The sequence below is a fragment of the Taudactylus pleione genome, unplaced genomic scaffold (genome assembly GCF_031769625.1).
Source record: "Taudactylus pleione unplaced genomic scaffold, aTauple2 ptg000946l, whole genome shotgun sequence".
NCBI classification, from domain to species: Eukaryota; Metazoa; Chordata; class Amphibia; order Anura; family Myobatrachidae; genus Taudactylus; species Taudactylus pleione.
The window spans coordinates 1,765,208-1,783,878 of record NW_028285347.1 but is presented as its reverse complement, the minus strand read 5'-3'; the positions used below and the strand labels follow the sequence as shown (position 1 = coordinate 1,783,878).

The 18,671-nt window shown below is 45.7% G+C and overlaps 2 protein-coding genes across 7 annotated transcripts in view; one reads left to right on the top strand and one right to left on the bottom strand.

Annotated features, from left to right (window-relative positions):
* LOC148473245 (uncharacterized) overlaps positions 1 to 7,790 on the bottom strand; it is a 50,981-nt gene extending 43,191 nt beyond the window's left edge. The window contains exon 1 of one of the 6 annotated variants that reach the window (XM_088459867.1): positions 7,634 to 7,790. The gene's annotated coding sequence lies outside the window, so the exon portion shown is untranslated. Of the gene's footprint in view, positions 1 to 1,708; positions 1,724 to 2,208; positions 2,809 to 2,881; positions 2,900 to 7,633 lie in introns of those variants that run through there. The other 5 variants (XM_088459868.1, XM_088459864.1, XM_088459866.1 and 2 more) reach the window with 5 other exon arrangements.
* TDRD12 (tudor domain containing 12) overlaps positions 7,688 to 18,671 on the top strand; it is a 206,771-nt gene continuing 195,787 nt past the window's right edge. The window contains exon 1 of the mRNA XM_088459847.1: positions 7,688 to 7,799. The gene's annotated coding sequence lies outside the window, so the exon portion shown is untranslated. The remainder of the gene's footprint in view (positions 7,800 to 18,671) is intronic.

Genomic DNA, 18,671 nt, shown 5'->3' with positions numbered 1-18,671 from the left:
CGGGGGCCGCGAGCAGAAAGGTGTGCTCCCACGGCTGAAAGCGCCCGAACAAAGCAACAATTTAATTGCTCTGTCTAGCACCCAGCACCATCTGCATTTTGCAGCATGGCATCGCTAACTATATCCCCAGATTGGACTGCATGTACAGATGACTGGGGAGAACGTTAACAACCCACGGGAGAGCACATCGTTCGTTGATAAGTGCATACACACTGGACGATTCGAATGATATATCGTTCGAATATATTGATATCGTTCAAATAAATTGTCCAGTGTGTATTGCGTTGATGTATGCATATAGTTTTTTTTTTTTTTCAAATATAAAGTTGCTACAAAACATTAAGTTACAGTGATTAACCAAACGCATGTGGAAAGATAGGTGAATCATCGCTTTAGGCTTGACTGTAAGCATGCATGTCAGACGCACTGAATTTGAACAAAGTGTTCAAAATAATGCACAAGTAAAAATTCAATTATGTATAATCTCACTTACCATTAGTTATCACAACTGACCTCCTTACCTATTTATCAATGATATGTATAATGAAAGTAATTCTACGTAACTAGTTTGTCATTTTTCCTTGTGTGTTTTTGCACCATTACATCTCAGCACTACCTTTTATGCACATTAATAACTAGCATTCATTGAAATGTAAAGCTTGGTAAACACTATAAGATGTATCGTATGGCAGGGATCGGAACGCTATAAAGTGCAGATCAATCGCGCATGCACGATGATCATTCATCGTATCTTCTCATCCGCTGTGTTGCACAGCACATGGAACAATGCAATGAACGGTGCCACGATGCTACATGTAGCATGCAATGATATATTGCGCCATCGTACACCGGATCGTGTGTAGTGTACAGTACGTGTTACATCGCTTCCCTGGGTACACACTTAAAAGATAGAACTGCAGATCTAGTGATCTGCAGATGATGGTTGTCAATCCACACTGAACAACCATCATCTGTCATCTGGCCGCGGGTCCTGCAGGGAGGAGGGGGGGTCGCGCCCCCCTCTCCGAGGGCTCTGCTGCAAATGCACGATGCCCCAATATATCTGCAGATATATTGGGCATCGGCTATGCAGCACAGCCGACACGATATGTCTGAACAACGTCATTCACAGACATATCACTGGTACACACTGGCCGATGCCAAAATATCAGCCAGTGTGTACCCAGCATAAGTATACATTCAATATAAAGATTCTAAGAAAAGTTTGAAAGCTCGTGTACTACATAGTTGTACCCAGTTGAGGAGCAAAATGCACCTGTCACCAAGACACAGTCAAATTATGAGACTATTTCTGAAAGCGTAAAACATCAATTCATAAGACACCAGGGGCGATTCAAATGTTCTGCCGGCGACTTTTTTTTTTCCCAAGACGCCCGACAGAGCAATTAAATTGTTGCTGTCAGGGTGCGATAGCCGCCACCACCACCAACATTTCTGCACGCACACTGGAGTGCGCGAGCAGAAAGGTGTCTGAAACACCCTGGTTAGGGCACCCTAACCAGAAATTAAGACGGGTTTAGCCATTTTAGACAGCTAAACCTCGTCTTTTAGGCGGCAAAGAGGGCGATAAATAATGAGCACCCACAACAACTGAATAGCAAACTAGGCGCTCATTAATTAACATGACCAAAAAAACATTTGAAGTGCCCCCACTGTCTTATGAATATTGGGCATTTAGCAACATCACCAAGTAACTGTGCAAGATTATGGGTCCAGCCAGACACAGGATATAACCACTTTCGGCCTCACATAGGTTACCTCCGGGTACTCCCATTTTCTCCCACAATCCAAAAACACACTAGTATGTTAATTGGCTTCTGACAAACATTAACCCTAGTATGTGTGTGTATACACGTTAGGGACTATAGATTGTAAACTCCACTGAGGAGGGGACTGGGGTGACTGTCCAAATATTCTCTGTAAGGTGCTGCAGAATGTGTGCGCGCTATATAATTAGCTGTCAATCAATAATTTGCACAGCAGTTATAGAATACAAAACAATATAAGTATATTAATAGAAGTGTCTTGCATAGAAGACCAACACTAGTATCCCAATTTAGCAGTAGCACAAAATAATAAACTCCTTGATAAGAACACAAACAACATCCCTTCCTCACCCCTAATAACAACAATCAACAATAACAACAACAACCAACCACAAATACAAAACACACATTATCCACCAACCTTGAAAGTGAATTAAGAATTGAAAATGTATAGATTCACCATCAAAGGGGCGATAGAACAGTACTATTCACCTATAGTACATTTATCTTAATGTTAAACCTCAGGGACGTGAAAATAATACGAACATATTTATATTACTAGAACATACAATGTTTGAAAATGCATCATTAGGAATCTATTTTGGGGTTCAAAGGTCAGATCTCCCCAGTGTGAATAATAGATTATATTATTACAATAACTCCAATTTGCAACATATATTGTATCTGTGGGGCGTTTCACCAGAACAAAGGAAGCCTTGGGAGTGTAATCAGATCTCTATGTAGTTCCCAGTTAGCATGGTCACCTGCCAGCCCTCATCCACATAGCACCTGGCTCCAAAACCCTACACGTGCTGGTCTAAATAGGGAGAATTGCTAAATAAATCGTCCAAATCTTCCATAAACAAAGCAGAGAGCTCCGGCTGTAGTGTGATGTTACTCCGGGATCCACTCCCTTCTATATGGTTGCTGGCTGCACAGATTTACTACAATAAGTTCCCCCAGAGCCCTGGCAGACATGCGCGATTAAAGCCAGCAGCATCACACAATCTACTGTATGCGCGTGCGCACTTCTTGCCAGTGGACCCCTCTGGAGTATACGCATGCGCAGATTATCAGCATCCCCGGAGGTCTACCCTGCGCCTTGTGCTGCGACTGAAGACTCTGAATGCTAGAGGAAAATTGTAGTATTACCCACTTGTCTGCTGATCACGGACCATTTTTATGTGGCCAATCGGATTGCAATAGCTAAGCATTCAATTTCCTAGTATTATTATGGTTCCTATCAAACATTAATTTATAATTTTTTATATTTTAGCCCATCTTTTTAGCTACACTAATAAAATCAGACTTTTCATATATGGGAGCCCATGATACTGTGCACATTTTTTTTTTCCAGTTTCTGTGCAAATAAAGTGGCACAAACAAATCGGTAGTATCTAGATGCCTGCACGGAGCGGACCCTGAAGTCATCAGTTACTGTCCTATATCATTCCTTACTATCTAGGTGGACATAGAGGGGGAACATAATCTGCTCGGCTCTCCATGCCTAAAGCGTGGCGAGCGGACACATTTCTTCGTTTGGTGGCCTTTATGGGCATGGAACCACACTTCTGCCTTCACCTCACGTCACTTCCAGGTCCTTACAATGAAGGGGAAATAAACTCAACCAAAGAAAACTCTTGACAAATGCAACCAAATAAAAATGGTAGTTTGGTTTAATGATCCCTAGACAAGGATTGGAGGAAAACATACTTTAGACAGGAATCTCACATAGAAGTTGTTTCGTGTCTTTCTTTCATTAAAGAACATGGTGTATTTAAGGCATACTTGCCTACTCTACTTGCCTGCCGCTCCCGACACCCCGCAAGACTAGGCAAGTGCCCCGGAATGGATGCCGGTACCCGGCTATCCCCCGCGCCAGCCGCAAAAATGGGCGGTGTGGGGGTGTGATGATGCGATTAGCGCTGAATCGCGTCATCATAGCCCCGCCCCCTGCCTTATAATTGCAGTAATATTGGCATTATAAAGCGGGGGTCGGGGTCATGATGAAGCGATCGCGTCGGCACGCCCCCGCTCCGCCTATTTGACCCGCCCCCATCCTCCCTGCTGGACGGACCTGCCAGCCCCCTCCCGGATTCCCCTGACGAAATGTCGGCAAGTATGATTTAAGGGCATGCAGTCAGGATACCGGCGGGCGCTTTCCCGCCCGACGATATCCCGATGCCCACATCCCGACATGGGACTAAAGATAGGTGTTGAAATCCCAGCACCTATCATTAGCCCCACTACTAAATCCCGACACCTGGCTTACCAGATGAAAATAAGCAGGGTTTCTTAGCGTATAGCCACGCGGGGGGGGTTCACTTTATGGACCCCCAGGGGGACTTAGGGTTAGGCACCCCCCCGGGAGGGTTAGGGTAGGGAAAGGGGGGGTTAGGCACCACTAGGGGGGGTTAGGGTTAGGCATCCCCATGGGAGGGTTAGGTATAGGGTGCGTGAAGGGGGGGTTAGGTTTAGGCACTAACGGGGGGGAGGTTATGGTAGGGAGATGGGAGGGTTAGAGTACTTACCTGCTGCAGTCGGGATTACATACAGATTCCGTATTTAAGAATGTATTTCTATCTGCTTTGCTCCTACAAGCCATTGATCATTTAATGTGGCGACAGGACTGGAGAAGGTGATTGATTGTAACACAATTAATTCACTCTGAATATTCCCCTCCTGAAAAAGTCTGCACGCACCGCTATGCAAAGCAAGTATAATAAAGCACAACATACAATTTGAGTACAAATGAAGCACAGTAATTAAAATACTACAGTACATACTAATATTTTGTCACAGAAAACATTTTAAAATAACATGTGTGCATGACACTTGCCGACTTTCTGGCTGCCCCCTCTTGGTCGGCTATGTGGGGGGTGTGGTGCGGCAAATTGTGTGGGGTGGATGTTGGGCAACAATTACACAAATGTCTGCATCGGTTCCCCATCCCTGATTAGGGGGCTGGTGGTGGACGGGAAACTTGCCCACTCTTCTGGGGCATCCACCGAATATTGGGACTCTCCCGGAGTATGCCTTTACATTTGCTAATTAAACATTTTTTAACATTCACAAGGATAACAGATGTATCTACTTTTTTGGATGTTTTGTATTTACGCGATGCAGCAGCCAGGAGAATTGCCTGCCTTCCTGGGAGGCTCCCGACCAAGTCCAGAGGGTAGGCAAGTATGCTACAGTCATCCTCTGAGCTTTTCTGGGGATAAAGTATCGGGCGTGTTCCCGCTTTATCCCCGTATTCAATTTGGAGCCGAAGAAAAAATAGGAGCCTGCGGAAAAGTAAGTATCGGGAAAAATGGGGGAATTTTCGGGAATTCGTCCTGGGACCCCCCTAATGATGTCCAGACATGGGGGATCACTGTGGGTACCCCCGTTTAGCCCTGCAGAATGTATTCTGCATTTTGAAATAGCTGCGGCAGTTTTTTTTTTCCCTACATTAAAGTGATGCAGAAGAGCACTTAGGTTTTAGTTTTCGTTTTAAAAAGTGGTTCCATCAAATTTCGGGTACATGAAAATGGGTACTAGCATATTCTTAAGTCCCTAAACCTTTTTTTTTTTAAATCTGCAAAAATGCACCTGTCGCTAATAGCCTATTCTAGAAGAAACCTGCCGCTTACTTGCAGAACAGCCCTGAACCTATTAAGCTATTTTTAAACACTGTTCCCCGTTTTTTTTGTGTACCCCTAAATTAAAATATTTTTTTGGGGGAGTCCCTATTTTTTTTTTTACACATTTCGATTTTAGGGACTATTCCCAGGGGTGCAGGCTATTTTTTTTAAAGCCTGCACCCCTAAACCCCAATTCTACACTTTTTTTCGCCATGTAGAACATGGTGAAAACGTATCCCGTTTTTTTTCAAAGACTTTTCGAACTTGCGAAAAGTCTTTGAAATTGAATATGGGGATAATTGAAATAGGCGAAAATGACGTAATCGTCGATAAATTATCGCAGATTCCGACTTTTTGCAGCCTAATTGAATACCCCCTTAATTTTTGTTAGGCAAAGAAGCTTGGTCATATAAAACAGCTGATCAAAATCTATGCGAAGTACCCGTCATGAAACCGACTGTCCCATAATTGGCTTTTAGTGGAGGTAAAACTATTCTGCCACTACTGCCGAAGAGGGCTGCAACCATGCTACCAGTAGAGCAGAGTTAAGCGATGGGCTATAGTAGCATGCTGAGAAGCTAATCCAGGATAGTTAAAGTTCTTCCCAATATTGGAATGGGTTCTGTATATCGTCAATAGAAGAATGGCCCAAGTCGGCAACTGACTGCCTCAGTTTGGATCCATACAAAAGAATAACAACAGCTCCCTTCAAAGTTCAGATGAAATCAGCGGAACCAGAATGCAGATGACATGAGTCTCGGGTAACCTCGGGTCCACACAGGTACCCCAACAGGAAACCCAAGTTTGCGTGGGGTATTGGGACATTGAAAGAGGATGTCCTGACCAGGAGATAAGTGGAGCAGTGAGTATAGGTCTCAAGATTAATGCCAGTCTGTGGATACTATGACAGCAGGTCCTGCAGGCTGAGATCAATTTGTGTCTCCCAGAGTTGGGGCCCGCCATGTTCACCCAGGATGCTGGAGGTAACAATCAGCTTGCAAATCAAGCTGGAAGAGTAGTTTAGGTTTGACTCCACTCACAGCGGGATAGGTGTCAGATACTGGCATAAAGCTGGCCACACACTAAACCATACCTCCCAACTGTCCCGAATTTAGCGGGACAGTCCCATTTTTATGGGACTGTCCCGCCCATGGGCCGCAGTGTCCCGCGGTGGGGGGCAGTTGCGGAAAGCAAACACCGCTCTGTATGCAGAGCGAGAATAGATGCATGCGCACAGCATCTATTCACAGTATGGGGAGGAAGCCCGGGGGCAGCCCAGCATCTCGGATATGCTGGGCACGCCCCTTAGTGATGTAAACGAAGCGTGCCGATAGGCCATGCCCCTTTATGTGTATACCACACCCCCTTTTCTGGAGCGCGCGTGCCTCCGGCGCACAGATGTCCCGACTACTTGTGGACAAATGTTGGGAGGTATGCTAGACCAACTTTCATCCAACCATCCAACTAGTTGATTGGTTGGAATGAAAATCTGGTAACGGATGGGAGTAAATGATGATCAGCAATTTGCTCCTAAATGCCTGAAAACAGATGAAAATGGTCATCAGACAATTTTATTAAATGTTTGATCTAAGCAATTTGTTCAAACAACAGTTTTTGTCCATTTTCCAGCATTTGGGAGCAAATTGATGATTGTATTCCTTACCAGATTTTCATTCCAACCAATCAACTAGTTGGCTGGTTGGATGTAAGTTGGTCTAGTGTGTGGCCAGCTTAATTGAGTTGTGTTTTTTTTTGTGTTTTATTTTAAAGGAAATTACTTTTGGATAATATTGGACTTTTTGCAAGGTTATCGAAAGTAAATTAAATGTGTATTAAAAGATCAGATTACAGCATGTAAAAATAAAATAAAAATAATTTATTTAAATATTTACAAATTCTATAGGGATAAAAACTATTTTGTAGTTCCTTTATGCAAGGCACCTAATGTACGTTAGGTGTCCTTTGAAGACTGTTTGTCTCCAGTGAACTAACTTAAGCCAAAGTTACTACTTGCCTGGAATAATACGTAAGAAAAGGAGGACATTATTATAATGTAACCCGCCTAAGGTGGTATCTCATAAGAGGTCGCAGCCAGCACAATCATTATCACAGGTAATGGACAGAACACACCCGACGCCGCCATGTTTTTGGAGCCTCTTGTCTCCACTTCAGTCACGGGCGGGGGCCAAGTCTGCTGTTCGCTGCTGTTAGGAGACTTACGGTTCCTTTCCGCGAGGGCGGGGAATTCTCTAGACGCGGCGGTGGCAGTGCAGGCAGTGTAGTCACTGTCAGCGTCCCCCCTTCTTCCGTCCCGTGTGGGTCACATTCACACTGCGTCAAAGCGTAGACTGGAGGAACAGCAGCTGCGGTAGCGGTGGTCTCCCGGGTGAGTGGCAGGCGCAGTATAGGCTTGCTGCAATTCCCAGTACCCATTGTACAGGCAGCTGCACAGTGCCGACTCTCATGCTGTATGTAATTCCCAGTAGTCCTTGTAGAGGCAGATGCACAGTGCCGACTCTCACGCTGTGTGTAATTCCCAGTATCCATTGTACAGGCAGCTGCTCTGTGCCAACTCTCATGCTGTGTGTAATTCCCATTATCCATTGTACAGGCATTTGGTCTGTGCCGACTCTCATGCTGTGTGTAATTCCCAGTAGCCATTGTAGAGGCAGATGCACAGTGCCGACTCTCATGCTGTATGTAATTCCCAGTATCCATTGTACAGGCAGATGCACAATGCCGACTCTCATGCTGTATGTACTTCCCAGTACCCATTATGGCTCTGCGCAGTGAACAGTGGAACGTATTAAATGTCACTTATGATGCACAGTACCACTTCTCAATATGTGTAATAAGAGCCTATATCACTCTGTACATATAGATCTGAATTTTGGATGTGGTTCTCAGTATCTATCTACTCGGATAGATTTACAGAAGTTTCTCAAAATGAAGAGTGGTGGTGTTGTCCATAGCAACCAATAGATTGTGTGCATCATTTTCAAGGATGCAATAGAAAAATGGAAGGCGGAATCTAATTTGTTGCTATAGGAAACCCACCACTTTTCATTTGTAGAAGATTAAGAAAATCTACCCTTCATTGTCTAGACTAGTTAGAGACACTCATAGCAGAAGCACCATGATGCAGCTAGCGGCTTATCATATATTTATAAAATATAATATGTAATGCATTTTATTTGCATATTGCAGGGTTTCTAAAAAACTGTGTCTCCAAGACACCCTGACAACCTGGGTTTTAAGGATATCAGTGCTTGAGCACGAATGTTAAATCAAATTGACTGAGGTACTAATTAATCACATGTGCATATGCAAGGACAGCCTTAAACCCTAGTTTGTCATGCTGGGTAAACACTAGACCAGAGGTTCCCTAACGCGGTCCTCAAGGATCCCCAACAATTCAGGTTTTAGAGATATCCATGTTTGAGCACAGGTGACTTAATTAGTACCTCAGTTAGTTTGATTTAACCACCTGTGCTCAACCCTGGATATCTCTACTGGTACATACACATGGTCAGATTTGCTAGATCATCGCTAACGATGAACGATATTAACTATTTCATGAACGATGAACAATTTCTGACAGTATTTAAATGAATGATATCATCCAAATCTGACTGCATTTCTGATATAATTATCAGACATGCGGGTACCTGCATCGTTCGTCGATGCATGCCAAACATGTCAACAATATGAACAATGTAACGATTTTTACAATCGTTATCGTTCATATCTTCCAGAAAATCTGACTGTGTATGCAGGGCCGACTGGGGATGTCTGGGGAATTGAGGAAGGAGTTTGATAAACCCTGACTCATAGGAGTCAATCCAATTAGCTTGCCCCCTCGAGTCTGTGTGAGCATGTGCGACTACATGCCGCAATAATGGTAGCTCCGGTCTCGCAGTCTTTCTAGGCAGCTGAACGGGGCTGCATACAAAAATCTACAATGGGTGTGAGAGGAGGTGCTGTTAGCGTTTTCCACACCGTTGCAACAGCAATTTGCCCCCTCGCAGTTAATTGAGTTGACCCCGTAGAATGCTGGTGGCCTTTTTGCTAGCTTATTGTGGTGTGATATGGGAGACTCACCTCATATAGGTGCAAGGAAAAATTGCCACTACCGTAAATGGCAAATAAGTGCGCATCAATGCCCTGCAGCACTTCCTGCTGAATTTAACTCCCCCTATTGTGTTTTGTATGGGTGCATATTTCTCAGTACCTCTGCTTACTCTTGCTATAAGTATGGACTAGTGCATAGTGAAACTTCCCAGGTTTAGAGTTACATTCTCAGTATGGGGGTATATTTAATAAAGTGCAGGTTTTTAGAAGTGGAGTTGTTGCCTATAGCAACCAATTCAATTCTAGCTATTATCATCCAGAAAGTGCTAGATAAATGATAAGTAGAATCTGATTAGTTGCTATGGGCAACATCTCCACTTGTAAAAATCCGTACTTAAGTAACTATACCCCTATGTGTTTTTTTCCATGTATGTGCTGTTGGACATTACTGCTTCTCCTGTTTGGTATGGGTGTAATTCTCAGTATCTTTTTATATTGACCTCTAATTCTTAATATCTGTTCATACTCTAATACACCATATCGTCTAAATTCATGGTGTTATTCCCAGTATCTCTCTCATTCTGTATGTATGCGCTATTGCACAATATCACTTCTCATACTCTATTGGACTGGTGGTGTTCTCGGTATATGCTCTTTTGTTTTGACATTGTACAGAAGGAGACAGGGCCGGACTGGCCAACGGGCACTTCTGGCATATGCCGGAAGGGCCGATGGCCATATGGGCCGGTCTGGCAGCCGCTGTTCACAGGACCGTCAAGCACCGCCTCCCTCCCGGTAGATACATACACTCACTCACTGTCCTCTGCTCCGCCTCCTTCCTGATGAGCTCTGCCTCTTTCCCGACGCTGTCCTAGGGTCTCAGCGCAGCTGCCCGCTCCACTGCCTGTGTTCTATGCGTGTGACGTCACGGCGCACTCGCGTATGACGTCACCCGCACCGAGAGAGGAGCCGCCGGGACTCGAACTGAGAAGAAGGTGTTAAGGTGCGTGCGTGCTTCCTCCTGCCAGTGCCTTTATTGTTCTTCTCATTTTAGATTTCACATGTTCAGCCTGCTCTCATGCTGGGAGGGTGGGGTGGGGGTGTAGAGAGACCATTGTTATACCAAATTCAGTGTCAGTAACCGCCTGATTAGTGGGGTGGAGGGGGAGGGCTTGTGGGACACACTGACTAGAAAATGTATATCAATATGATATTATAATCTAAAAGTGCAGGTTATGTATATGAGATGGGGCCCTGTCTGCGACAATCTGGAAGGGGAGGCACTGATATATAATGCAGCCACACTGGCTGAGGGGTGTAATATTAGGTATTATAAGGGATGGGGGACCTGCTAGGCTGCTACAATCAAGGAGGGGGGAGGCACTGATCTATAATGCAGACACTGGCTGAGGGGTGTAATTTTAGGTATTATAAGGGATGGGGGACCTGCTAGGCTGCTACAATCAAGGAGGGGGGAGGCACTGATATTATTACTACCGTTAGTGTGTCTGCATTATATAAGTATTATAACAGTGCCTTCTCCTTTCCCCCTCACTGATTGTAGCAGCCCATCAGGTCCCCCATCCCTTATAATACCCATTATTGCATCCCTTAGACAGTGACTATATTCATTTTAAATGCAGTGATCGCAAAATATGCGCTATAACGCGTATATACGATGTACAGGCAGTTGGGGACCTGGTTTTTAAAACAGAACGGGTCCTGCAGGACGCACTGTGTGTGCTGTGTCCGCAGCAGCCAATCACCGCCAGCAGCGTCTCCCCAACCAATCACTGCCGGCAGTGTTTGGTTGCCGCGGACATAGCGCGCACACACACACACACACACACACACACACACACACACACACACACACTCACTCTGCATCCTGCAGACCAGCTCTCTCAGCCAATCGTTGCTGGCTGCATCTCTTAACCAATTGCCGCTGGTAGCATCTCATCCATCACTGCCACCGACCGGACCACCTCCTTCCCTCCCTGCCCGCCCTCGTACTTCGGCACCGCCAGTTCCTCCTTGGCTTCAGCAGCGCTGCCTATGCTCCATCCCAGCTCTCCTGTCCCAGCTTATAATAAAGTGCTATTACACCCTAAAAATTTAGTTCTCTCATAGAGCACAAAATTCCTATTCAAAAAGCATCACAACTGTGTTTAGGAAGTGCCAACCAAAGCAACAGGAAATGCCCCATCTACTATCTACCCTTACCCCCTCCCTACCACCAGCCCTTAACCCCCTCTACCCCAACTGCTGCCTGCCCTCACCTCCCATAATCTATGATGGGACCCAGAAACTGTGGAGTAGAACCCCCATTTTTAAAAGCGAGGGGTCCTCGGGACCCACAAATTTTTTCACTCAGCGCGATCACTGTAGTGTCAGTAATGTATAAAGCTTTAAAACGAATATAAGGAAGAAAAATGACAGATAATGTAAAGTTAGGTACACACCAGAAATATATATATGCAGATGGTGGTTGCTCATGCACACTGGCCGGTGTTCGCGTCACAACCCCCTTCCCGTTGGCCTCTGCAGCAAGTGTATGGACAGTCAGCTGACCGCCCGTACACACAGCATGATGAGCAGATATATCTGCCATCGGCTATGCTGCACAGCCGAAGGAATATGTTTGTGACCAACGTCGGTCACAGACATATCGTCTGTACACACTGGCCAACGTACACACTATATATATCAGCCAGTCAGTTGTTCCCTCCACCTGACAAAGCCATACCTGAATGGAATGCATATACTGTATATGATACATGAGCATTCTGAAATCTTCATTTTCTTTGCATTGTGCATACAATCATGTACATTACTGCAACTGCAGTAATTTCACAGAACACACTGATCTGACTACTGTATGTCCAGTTAACTGGGAAAACAAAGCTGGGGGCTAGCCATTGTGTCTCTAGGTATACACACCAGACTAAATTACAGTTCACTTATGTACGGCCCCTCCGTGTGACATCACACAAGAACGGGGCCACACCGCCGGTGATAACAGCAATGCCCGGAGCATCTGCTGTAAGGGCATTGGTGAGACCATCTGAAGTGTCCAAAGGACGCCCCAGGTGGCACTGCTGCATAGATTCTGGCTGCAGGGTGCCATTCTAGGCACCCTGCTAGCCAGATGAGGCTAACAGAAAAAAGCTCTTAGGCCACACCAAATGATTCCACTGGCCTTATACAACCCCCGGGCCTGAGGTTTCCCATCCCTGCTGTAGTTGAACATAGATTGAAAATTGTGTGGCATAATGTGTAAGGGGCATTACTACTGTGTGTGGCATAATGTGTAAGGGGCATTACTACTGTGTGTGGCATAATGTGTAAGGGGCATTACTACTGTGTGTGGCATAATGTGTAAGAGGCATTACTACTGTGCATGGCATCATATGTAAAGGGCATTACTACCGTGTGTGGCATAATGTGTAAGAGGCATTACTATATGTAGCATTATATGTAAGGGGCATTACTACTATGTGTGGCATAATGAGTAAAGGATTTTACTACTGTGTGGCATAATGAGTAAGGGGCATTACTGTGTGTGGCATAATGAATAAGGGGCATTACTGTGTGTGGCATAATGTGTTATAAGGGGCGCTACTACTGCATGGCATAATGTGTTATAAGGGGCACTACTGCGTGGCATAATGTTTTATACGGCACTACTACTGTATGGCATAATGTGTTATAAGGCACTACTACTGCATGGCATAATGAGCAATAAGGCACTACTACTGTGTGGTGTAACGTGAATAAGGGGCACTACTTTGTAATGTGAATCGGTATGAAATATCGATGGATGGGATGAAATCCCGACAGGGGAATTGTGAGTAATGTTCCCCTGTCCTATTTACCCCCTAACCCTCCTTTCCTGCACTCTCATACTAACCTTCCCTATCCCGCACCCTAACCCTCCCGGTAAGTGCCTAAACCTAACCCTCCCTCTTAGTGTCTATCCCTAACTTCCCCCCGGTAGTGCCTGAACCTAACCCCCCTTGACTAGAGCCTAACCGTAACCTCTCCCCTCCCGCAGCCTAACTCTAATGGAGCATACACACGGTCAGATTTGTCAGATGAACGACTGAACGATTGGACGATTTGAACGATTTTACCAAAGTTTTGAACGATTTGAACGATTGAACGATTTTTGACTGCATTAAAATGAATGGAATCGTCCAAGTCTGACTGCAAACACATCAGATGTCAGAAATCGTTATCTGACCATCGGGAACGCGCATCGTTGATCGTCCATCGTTCAGGCATGTCAGATATGAACGATTTTCCTTCAGATATGAACGACTGAACGATTTTTAAATCGTTATCGTTCATATCTGAAGGAAAAATCTGACCGTGTGTATGCACCATTAGTCAACCCCCGCAGCTTATACTCACCTTTCCCCGGTCTCCTTATGATCGGGATGCCATCTGCCAGGATTTTGATGTCTGCATCCCCAGTCATGTCGGGATTCCGTTGCCGGTGCTCTCTTGGCGATTGGGATTCCAGTGCCGGGTTCCTACAGACGGCATCCCGGTTGTCAGGATCTTAACCGCATCCCTTGTTATGTGACTAAGGTTGAATTGGCAGTACCGAAGTGTGGTTACGCCTCTACCAGATAAGACTATGTGTCTTTGGCGCACGCTTTCTCTACTTTACAATGTGTAGAGGAACACAGGGGACCAAAATGGTTGTTAAGGCTCTGCTTTGGTGGGACAGATGTTTCCTCATCTGTGTTCAGTGCCCTGTCCTTAAAATTTCCTACAGTGAACACTATTTAAGCCTCTACAACCGCTAAGCAAGGGCTTGGTCATTTGGAAAATACCTTCCCTTTTCTTTGTGTGTGACCTACACCAGTGAAGTGCCAGCTTTACCTAACAGTACCAACCAAATTCCAAATGTCTGACTGTGGCACATTTTTGAATCCCCCTGCAGGATGAGCTCTGTTGTGTGTATTTTAATTCAGAGAATGATGTTCACTTGTATGGTGTTTTGATATTATATTTGTAAGAGCAAAGACTAAGAAGTAGGAGGAGTCATGAATAGTAAGGGGAGGAGTCTGTGCTTGGGGCCAGATGCTGACGCGGGATGGGCTTGTGTGCTTTAAATGCCAGGGCCTTTTTTTAGTCCCAGTCCTGCCCTGGAAGGAGAGGATTACACTGTGCAATATCTGTTATGTTTCTGCATTTGAAGTTGCACAATACATATTTGTGTTCTGTTTGCTGATTATTTTCTTTTTGTTTTGTATATATGAAAAAAAATAATCAAACACACAATTTCTCATTGTACAAGATGGCTATAGTCTTCATTCTAGCACTTTGCACCTGTCACAACCCGTGCAGTTCCTCTCTTCTGCCTGGGCTGTTGCTCTCTGCTCTGGTGCTTCTTGCACACTCAGCTGATGCAACAAACAGCTGAGTTTGTGTGCTAGAAGCACCAGAGCAGAGAGCGACACCCCAGTCAGGAAAGAGGAACTGCACAGGTTTTAACAAGTGCAGGGTGCTAGAATGAACACAGGTTATGTATGTATCAGCATCTGTTCTTTTGTATGTATAGGAATAGCATGTATGCTCTATGCTGGATGTGATGCTGGGTACACACTAGACCAGTGTGTGGGAGCTACTTGAGAAAAATGAGATGTCTTGAAGAGCCACATTTTATTTTTGACAGCTAAAATCTGGCTAATAACCAAATTTGTCATAGAAAAATAACCATGCATTTATTAATGCAGTGATAAAGGGGTCTACAGTGCATCCGGAAAGTATTCACCACGCTTCACTTTTTCCACATTTTGTTATGTTACATCCTTATTCCAAAATGGAATAAATAAATTTTTGTCCTCAAAATTCTACACACAATACCCCATAATGACAAAGAAATCACATGTACATAAGTATTCACAACCTTTGCTCAATACTCTGTTGATGCACCTTTGGCAGCAATTACAGCCTCAAGTCTTTTTGAATCTGATGCCACAAGCTTGGCACACCTATCTTTGGGCATTTTCGCCCATTCCTCTTTGCAGCACCTCTCAAGCTCCATCAGGTTGGATGGGAAGCGTCAGTGCTCAGCCATTTTCAGATCTCTCCAGAGATGTTCAATCGGATTCAAGTCTGGGCTCCGGCTGGGCCACTCAAGGACGTTCAGAGTTGTCCTGAAGCCACTCCTTTGATATCTTGGTTGTACGCTTAGGGTTGTTGTCCTGCTGAAAGATGAACTGCCGCCCCAGTCTAAGGTCAAGAGCGCTCTGGAGCAGGTTTTCATCCAGGATGTCTCTGTACATTGCTGCATTCATCTTTCCCACTATCCTGACTAGTCTCCCAGTTCCTGCCGCTGAAAAACAACCCCACAGCATGATGCTGCCACCACCATGCTTCACTGTAGGGATGGTATTGGCCTGGTGATGAGCGGTTCCTGGTTTCCTACAAACATAACGCCTGGCATTCACACCAAAGAATTCAATCTTTGTCTCACATGGTCTGAAAGTCCTTCAGGTGCATTTTGGCAAACTCCAGGTGGGCTGCCATGTGCTTTTTACTAAGGAGTGGCTTCATTCTGGCCTGCTATGTCGCCGAAGATATGCTCTCCCATGCGTCATCAGCGACTTCCTCCGTCGGCACTACATGCAGGGCTGACGAGGGATATTGTTAGCAAGGGCCAGCATGGACCCCGCCGTCGCTTTGTCACTTCCCGCATCGGCAAGTGTGTATGCACTTGCTGATGGTCTCATCACCGGCCTTATCGTGCTTAGTACACATCGGCTAATGTGTACCCAGCTTCAGTCATTGTAGACAGGAACCTCAGCATAGTGTCAATTCTTTTGGTCATGCAATTCTCAGGGAGAAATTGTAATTACTGACGATGTGCCCCCAGGTATCTCCGAGATGTAAGCTCTCACAAGCAGGGTCCTCATCATCTAGTCCCTACTGCCTACTATGACCGCTAATCCTTGGGTTCTGCTGCTTAATAGAGTATTAAAACTGCTGATGCAGCAATGTTTATAACCATGTCCTTGACCTGCAATGTTCTGTAAATCATTTTTTTTTTTCCTGGTTTTGTTCATTCTGCGGACCCCTTGTGGCACCATATGTCAGATCGTTACAGTAGCCTGTACAGTGCATTTCTTCCTGCACACCTGTATGCCGACTGACCTACTCTCCGACTGAGTGATTTCAGCATTCCCACTGTCCCTGCTGCCACAAAACCTCTTTTACTTATTTCCTCCTTCGTTCTCTTCAACCCACTGTTTTTATTTTCTCATTTATCCTTGCCATCTGCTTCTGCAGTTATCCTGTTTTCTCCAGTCTGGCCTTCCCAATTTCCGACTACTGCCCCCTATTCTTTAGCCTCCCCTTACTCCACACCCCACCCCATTCACCTATTTCACACAGCAATACAAACATGCTCTCAACCTAATCTACTTCATGGTACAACAGACAGAACACCGGTTACCTACCAGAGTGATTCTGTACCGCCACATTTCACTTGAGCAACTTCAATGCCAGCTATAAATTCATACCGTTCTGTCCTTTCACTTGCCAAGCAAACATCCATCACTTTTCTAAAATCCACCCAGACTTCCACCACCCAGCTTTTTTAACCATCGGCCCTTACAGACACCAGCCACTTTCTCCTACACTCTCCCCCACCTACGCCAGTCCATTCTCCTTCACATCTTAAATTAATTTCACCCAGTGTTCGCAAAATACGCGCTATAGCGTGTTTTTATGCGCTACGAGGAGTGAGGGACCCAGTTTTTAAAAATGAACGGGTCCTGTATGACGCGCTGGGAACCTGGGACTCACCCGACATGTTTGCAATCCTCAGTGTGTCCCCAACCAATCGCTGCCGGCAGCCTGCCCTGAGCGGCTCCCAATTGGCCAAGATAATCCTCTAGCCACTCCCCCAGTGTTGTCCGTCTGACTCCATCTACAGTGTGACCAGCGGCAGCACGTGGATCTTTGCTCTGAACCAGAGTTTTACAGTTCCCGGTTCTCAAAGCCTCATCACCAGCACTTTCCAGCTGAGAGGCACCAGGCTGTCAGCGTGCACACATCCAGCACGGCTAGTCAGCACACAGCCTCTCCGGTGATATTGATATATTCACCCACCCATAACCTCCCCAGCGGCTCCGTTTAGTATGATAATGCTGTCAGTGTTTGCACAGGCTGGACAGCTAAACAATTCTAATATTCCGTGACCGGGTCACCACTTAATCACAGTACACATGCTGCTGTCTCAGCATTGACTACGGAGGCTGGAAGCCCGGAACACTGGGCCTGATTCAGAGCCGAACGCTCTGACCAGAGCGCTCGCTCTGAATCAGGGCCCTCCCTAAAAATGGAGCGACCTCTTGGACGCTCGCATAGCTGTGGGTTACCACCCACAGCTTATGCGAGCGTCCATGATGATGGTCGCGATGGTCAAGACCATCGCGACCATCGGGCTTGCGACGAGACCCTGCGGTAGGGTCTCGCTGCCGCAAGCCCTGGAGTGATTTTGGCTCTATCAGAGCCAAAATCACTCCCACTGACATCACTAGTGATGTCAGTGGGGCCGGACCCAGACGGTAAGGAACGCCTCCGTCTGGCAGCCACGCCCCCGGCACGCCCACCAAAGGGGGCGTGCTGTCAGTCACCATCGACAGCACGCCCCCTTTGGTGCGAGACCCCGAGCGACGTATTCCTCGTCGCTCGCCGGGTCTCGCGCATGTGCACGACGGAGCTCCCTTCATCGTGCGCATGCGGGCAACATCGACCCGCTTGCGAGCGTCCGCTCCCGAGTGGGTCTGAATCTGGCCCACAGTCTGCCCTGCATTGATTCTGGGCTCTGAAGGGTTAAATAGCTGGGAGTACTAGAGGACAGCTAACCTGTGAGTCTAGTGAGGGTGAGAGCAAACAGCTCACAGTTCAAATTCTATGTTATTTTCTGAACACCTTTTTATTTTTTACTACATGCAGCTTTCACTGACCAACAGTGGCTATTCATTACAATAAATTTTCACCACTAGTGGACATTGGTGCATTTTAATTTTTAAGCCTAACCTATACTAATATCAGTGGGCTTAACAATTGTGTGGACCCAGTTTAGTCAATGTGAATGTGCTCATATTGGAATGGTGTTAGAGACTGATTCAGAAATAATGGGAAAGATGTATGAAGCCCAGAAGCG